The following is a 7,209-nucleotide window of genomic DNA, read 5'->3' as shown; positions in this document are numbered from 1 at the left end:
ATGACAATTAACACGCAACACAGCAGAATATGTGGCAAGTGATTAAAGCCGTGCTTAGATTGAAATATGTAGTTTTATTTTTTTTTAAAAGAGAGAGAATTTTTTTTTAATATTTATTTTTTAGTTTTCGGCGGACACAAAATCTTTGTATGTGGTGCTGAGGATCGAACCCAGGCCGCACGCATGCCAGGCAAGCGCGCTACCGCTTGAGCCACATCCCCAGCCCCGAAATATTTAGTTTTAAATTCTTGCATTAGAAAAGAAGAAATGAAGAAAAAAGAAAATAAGAGAACACTAAAATCAGTGGTTAAAACATCCACTTTAAGAAGACAGAAAACTAAGTTTACTTTAGTAAGTAAACTAAAATAAGTACAAAGAACAAATATAATGAGAAAATCAATGGAATAGAAAATGGAAAAATAATAGAAAAAATAAATGGAATAAAATATGGTTCTTTAAAAAGATCAATAAAAGCCAGGTGCGGTGAAGCATGTCAGCAGCTGGGGAGGCTGCGACAGGAGGATTGTGAGCTCAAAGCCAGCTTCAGCTACTTCGAGGCTGCTAAGCAACTCAGTGAGACCCTGTCTCCAAATAAATACAAAATAGGGCTGGGGATGTGGCTCAGTGGTCATGTGCCCCTGAGTTTAATCCCTGGTACCTTCACCAAAATAAATAAATAAAAAGACTGATATAGACTGGACCGCGGAGCCTGGGCCGCTGAGGCGGCTGCGTGCCCCCCCCCCCCATGCAGAGACCCCCTGCCCTGGGCGGGGCCGGGGCAGGACCCGCCAGGGCCGCTCCCGCGCTCCTCCTCCCACCCCTCTGCCCGCCTTCTCCCCCTCTCCCCGCCCCCCAGCCCCAACCCCGCGCACCTCGTCTGGGGACGGGGCGGGGGGGCAGGGCCCGCTCCTCCCCGCCCCCTCCTCCTCCTCCGGCCTCTGGAGCGATTTGTCAAACTTCCCATTCCGCCGGCAGCGCGGTCCTCCTCCTCCTCCTCCTCCTCCTCCTCCTCCTCCTCCACCACCACCTCCTCCTCTGCCTCCTCCTCCCCCCGTGCTCCTCCCTCCCCGCGCCTCCCTCGCCCGCCCTCCTTCTTCCCTCCGCACGTTCGGGGATCGCGGCAGAGCGCGGCGAGGTGGGGACGCGGAGAGCCGGGGCGCAGCAGCATCCTGCAGGCGGCCGCTCTCCGGGGGGGGAGGCTGAGAGCAGGCCCGCCTCGCCCCCCCCCTCCCCGCGGGCCTGCCGCCCCTCCCTCCCTCTCCTTAGCCCGGCAGCGGCGGCGGTGGCGGCTGTGGCAGTCGCGGGAGAAGCATCATGCCGAGGAGGAAGCAGCAGGCGCCCCGGCGCGCAGCAGCCTGTTTCCGATGAGTTAAAGGCAGCTGCCCTGGTAGACGAAGATATAGACCCCGAAGAGCACACGGCAGATGGAGAACCCTCGGCCAAGTACATGTGCCCCGAGAAGGAGCTCCCCAAGACCTGCCCCAGCTACCAGAACTCCCCGGCCGCTGAGTTTTCCAGTCACGAAATGGACAGCGAGTCGCACATCAGCGAGACCAGTGACCGCATGGCTGACTTTGAAAGTGACTCCATCAAGAATGAAGAGGAGACCAAGGAAGTCACGGTCCCTCTGGAGGACACAACCGTGTCCGATAGCCTGGAGCAGATGAAGGCCGTGTACAACAACTTCCTCTCCAACTCCTACTGATCCAACCTCAACCTCAACCTGCACCAGCCCTCCTCGGAGAAGAACAACGGCAGCGGCAGCAGCAGCAGCAGCAGCAGCAGTAGCAGCAGCAGCTGCGGCAGCGGGAGCTTCGACTGGCACCAGAGCGCCATGGCCAAGACCCTGCAGCAGGTGTCCCAGAGTCGCATGCTGCCGGAGCCCAGCCTCTTCAGCACGGTGCAGCTGTACCGGCAGAGCAGCAAGCTCTATGGCTCCATCTTCACGGGGGCCAGCAAGTTCCGCTGCAAAGACTGCAGCGCGGCCTACGACACCCTGGTGGAGCTGACGGTGCACATGAACGAGACCGGGCACTATCGCGACGATAACCACGAGACCGACAACAACAACCCCAAGCGCTGGTCCAAGCCCCACAAACGCTCCTTGCTGGAGATGGAAGGGAAGGAGGACGCCCAGAAGGTGTTGAAGTGCATGTACTGTGGCCACTCCTTTGAGTCCCTCCAGGACCTGAGTGTCCATATGATCAAAACTAAACACTACCAAAAAGTGCCTCTGAAGGAACCCCTCACTCCCGTGGCAGCCAAAATCATTCCGGCTGCCCGCAAAAAAGCTTCACTGGAGCTGGAGCTCCCCAGCTCCCCGGATTCCACAGGTGGAACCCCTAAAGCTACCATGTCGGACACCAATGATGCGCTTCAGAAGAACTCCAACCCTTACATCACGCCAAATAACCTGTACGGCCACCAGAACGGGGCCAGCTACGCGTGGCACTTCGAGGCCCGCAAGTCCCAGATCCTGAAATGCATGGAGTGTGGCAGCTCCCATGACACGCTGCAGGAGCTCACGGCCCACATGATGGTTACCGGCCACTTCATCAAGGTCACTAACTCGGCCATGAAGAAGGGGAAGCCCATCATGGAGACGCCCGTCACGCCCACCATCACGACCCTGCTGGATGAGAAGGTACAGTCTGTGCCCCTGGTGGCCACCACTTTCACGTCCCCCTCCAACACACCTGCGAGTGTCTCCCCGAAATTGAACGTGGAGGTCAAGAAGGAAATGGACAAGGACAAGACAGTCACTGATGAGAAACCCAAGGAGAAGGAAAAGCCCAGCGAGGAGGAAGAAAAGTATGACATCTCCTCCAAGTACCATTATTTGACTGAAAATGACTTAGAAGAGAGCCCCAAAGGGGGACTAGATATCCTCAAATCCCTGGAAAACACGGTGACATCCGCAATCAACAAGGCCCAGAACGGCACTCCCAGCTGGGGGGGGGGGGTACCCCAGCATCCACGCCGCCTACCAGCTCCCCAACATGATGAAGTTGTTTCTGGGCTCATAGGGGAAAAGCACCCCCCTGAAGCCCATGTTCGGCAACAGCGAGATGGTGTCTCCCACCAAAACCCAGACCCTGGTCTCTCCACCCTGCAGCCAGACCTCCCCGATGCCCAAGACAAACTTCCATGCCATGGAGGAGCTGGTGAAGAAAGTCACCGAGAAAGTTGCCAAAGTTGAGGAGAAGATGAAGGAGCCCGAGGGCAAGCTCTCTCCGCCCAAGCGGGCCACCCCGTCCCCGTGTAGCAGTGAGCTCAGCGAGCCCATCAAGATGGAGGCTTCCAGCGATGGGGGCTTCAAAAGCCAGGAGAACAGCCCAAGTCCCCCGTGGGATGGGTGCAAGGAGGGCAGCCCCGCGGCGGAGCCCGTGGAGAATGGCAAGGAGTTGGTGAAGCCCCTGACCAGCAGCCTGAGCGGCAGCACGGCCATCATCACCGACCACCCACCCGAGCAACCCTTTGTCAACCCCCTGAGCGCCTTGCAGTCGGTCATGAACATCCACCTGGGCAAGGCTGCCAAGCCCTCTCTGCCTGCGCTGGACCCCATGAGCATGCTTTTCAAGATGAGCAACAGCCTGGCCGAGAAGGCGGCCGTGGCCACCCCACCACCCCTACAGGCCAAGAAGGCAGACCACCTCGACCGCTATTTCTACCACGTCAACAACGACCAGCCCATAGATTTGACAAAAGGGAAGAGTGACAAATGCTGCTCTTTGGGTTCAGTGCTTTTGTCCCCCACGTCCACATCCCCGGCAACCTCCTCATCCACGGTGACAACGGCAAAGACATCTGCCATCGTATCATTCATGTCAAACTCGCCGCTACGCGAGAATGCCTTGTCGGATATATCCGATATGCTGAAGAACTTGACAGAGAGCCACACGTCAAAATCCTCCACTCCTTCCAGCATCTCCAAGAAGTCTGACATTGATGGGGCCACTCTGGAGGAGGCCGAGGAGTCGACGCCTGCGCAGAAGAGGAAGGGCCGCCAAACTGGAACCCCCAGCACCTGCTGATCCTCCAGGCCCAGTTTGCCGCCAGCCTCCGGCAGACCTCCGAAGGGAAGTACATCATGTCAGACCTGAGCCCCCAGGAGCGCATGCACATCTCGAGATTCACGGGGCTCTCCATGACCACCATCAGCCACTGGCTGGCCAATGTGAAATACCAGCTTCGGAGGACAGGTGGAACAAAGTTCCTCAAAAACTTGGACACTGGCCACCCCGTGTTCTTTTGTAATGACTGTGCGTCACAAATCAGGACTCCTTCCACATACATCAGCCACCTAGAGTCACATCTGGGCTTCCGGCTACGGGACTTATCCAAACTGTCCACTGAACATATTAACAATCAAATAGCACAAACCAAGTCGCCATCAGAAAAATTGGTGACGTCCTCCCCGGAGGAGGACCTGGGGACCTCCTATCAGTGCAAACTTTGCAATCGGATCTTTGCGAGCAAGCATGCCGTTAAGCTTCACCTTAGCAAAACACACGGGAAATCGCCAGAAGACCACCTTCTGTATGTTTCTGAGTTGGAGAAGCAGTAGCGTTTGCTTCTGATGGAAATGACTGCAGTTTGCTTTGAGGGAAACTGTTGAAGGCACCTTAAGGCCCCTCTGTCTTGTTCTTGGCACATGTTCTTATGTTAACTGCAGAGAATCACTCTGGGCTGGACTGTTTTGTATAACTGTACAGTGTTTAATAGAGGTGCATAATCTGCTGTTGTTACTGGTAAAATATGAAGGTTAAAACGCAGTGGTAAGTGTTTGGAACTTTGTGTAAATGGGATTTAGTTGTGAGCATCCCCCCGATGCTTCAAGCTGCATGCATTAACAGTTTAATTAAGCATTTATAACGAAATCAGGCACACTTTTTCCGTGAGACTCGAGTGTGCTGGTATTTCTCACCCTTTCATCTTTAACCCTCTGAGTACTTTGAAGCACTTTTGCATTAATTTGATTAAGAAATAAAATAAAATAATAATAATGAAAAAAAAGACTGATATAATTGATAAACCTCAAAACCCAGGCTCAGTAGTGCACACTTGTCATCCCAGCAACTCAGGAGGCTGAAGCAGGAGGAGCACAAATTCAAGGCCAGCCTCAGTGACTTAGAGACCTTGTCTCAAATAAAAACTAAAATGAACTGGGCTGTAGCTCAGTTGTGAAAATGTCCCTGGGTTCAATCTCCAATGCCAAAACAAGAAAAAAATTGATAAACCTCTACTTAGACTGATTTGGGTAAAATAACTCACGAATTATTGGGGCCAAGAGTGAAATTAAGGCACACCCTACAGTCATCACAAATATCATAAGGGAATGTTATACAAAATTTATGATAATTTTGTGTGGATTCTTTTTCCTTTTGAGGAAGGGTCTCATTATGTTGCCCAGGCTGGTTTCACACTTGTGAGCCTCCTGGCTCAGCCTTCGCAGTAGCTGAGTTTACTGGTGGGTACCACTGCACCCAGTGTATGATGATATTTTTGAACCTATAGGAAATAAAGACTTTTCTTTTGCATTTCATTTCTTGAAAAAATAGAGACAGAAAAATATGCAATGTGCTATAACTTAGGACAAAATGCCAAGATGCCAAGCTCTGCTGAGTGGGGCTGGCAGGTACCTGTGTGTTTGCTGTTTTTTCTGTGTGCCTGAAATGCTTTCTAACTAAAATTGAAAATTAATTGAGGAAAAAATATTTCTCAGGATTATTCAATCAGCAACTATTTTATTGGCCATCTACTATGTGATAGGTACTGGTTCGGGGTCCTGGGAACCCAGAAGCTAATAAGATAGACAAGTCTGTCTCAGGAGTACAGTTTGATGGAGTAGATAAATAAGTAAACAAATAAACAAGATATATCTATGTATGAATATGTGAGTCTATGTTGTGGCAAGTACTGTGAAAGAAATTCATGAGAACATATTTACTAGGGGAAGGGTTGTGGGTTTGCTCTAGATAGAGAAGCTTGGGAAATGATGCAATGAGCCAGGAATAAAGAGAAGCAGTCACACATGCAAGGGGCAGTGAGTTCTAAGAAAAGGAAACTACATGTGCGGGAGCCCTAACCAACATACAGAGGAGGAGAATGGCTTGAGAAGGGTCAGGTTTAATTCAAATGCAATAGGATGTTCCTGGAGGTCTTCAGCAAGAGAAGACATCAGGTACTGCGGGCACTGGGTAGAAGACGGATTGGAAATGGGAAGATGGGGAGCCGGGAAGCTGTCACAGCTTCAGGTTAGAGGAGGACGGCTTAGAGTGGGACGGTAGCAGTGGAGAGGAAGGGAAGAGGGACAATCTGAGATTTGTCATGTGTGTTACCAGCTGTCATTTTCTTTTTACAAGGATGCCATAGAGGTGGAACGAGCCACCCTCTTCCCCGTGTTCCTGGGCATCCTGATTACTACCTAAAGAGTTAAGTGTGGCAGCCACTTTGTCCCTTGAGTTACTTGCCTCAGGCACTTCATCACAATCAACCACAGGGGAGAGTTTGATTAATCATGATGTCACCACACAACGCAGATTACTAACATTCCATTTTGCATTGGCAAGTGACTCAGCATGGCTTTTGGGACACACGATACAGCCAAACCATTTCCAGACTACCTGGGATTGCTGCTGGTACCATCTGTTTTATCAGTCAGGATCTAGTCAGGAAATCAGAAATCACAGTAATTATCACACAAGAAATAATTCCATGTAAGCAATGGGCTGGACAGGTACTGGAGGACTAAAAAGGTCAAAGGGGAGTTCAATAGAAAAAAGGAAGTAACTTAATACATGAAGCCTCTACCACCCTGAGGCCTGAAGAAAGAAAGGAAAGAGGCAGAGGTCATGAGGACCTAGAAGGCTGTGGGAGAGTCCCCTGAAGCTGGGACCCACACCTCCAGGCGGGGGCTGGAAGCCAGAGCTGGCATCTCCAATGCAGTATAACGTGGAAAAAAATGGGAAGCTAGAACCAGCCATGGATAACTGAAGAACAGTGACTGGGTGAGCCTCGCAGGAACTACAGTGGACAGGAAAGGTCAATTGCTCTCCTTCCTGGTTGCCCTGAGAAGCTGCTGGTGAAGGAGAAACGTGTTCTCAGAGCCAAGGTCCCAGCCTCACCACCATTACTGTAGCTACTTTCAGAGACATTAACTCTGCCTTGCAGAGCATACCATCTTCAGATGTGTTAAAGACGTCCAGA

General features: G+C 51.6%; 1 pseudogene; it reads left to right on the top strand.

The window, feature by feature from the left end:
- The first annotated feature begins 1,314 nt into the window (after positions 1 to 1,314).
- On the top strand, positions 1,315 to 4,567 carry LOC143386355 (teashirt homolog 3 pseudogene; annotated as a pseudogene).
- The last annotated feature ends 2,642 nt before the right edge of the window (positions 4,568 to 7,209 follow it).

The sequence above is a fragment of the Callospermophilus lateralis genome, unplaced genomic scaffold, assembly GCF_048772815.1.
Source record: "Callospermophilus lateralis isolate mCalLat2 unplaced genomic scaffold, mCalLat2.hap1 Scaffold_109, whole genome shotgun sequence".
NCBI classification, from domain to species: Eukaryota; Metazoa; Chordata; class Mammalia; order Rodentia; family Sciuridae; genus Callospermophilus; species Callospermophilus lateralis.
Note: the sequence above shows the minus strand (reverse complement) of the source record. Positions and strands in the feature narration are given on the sequence as shown.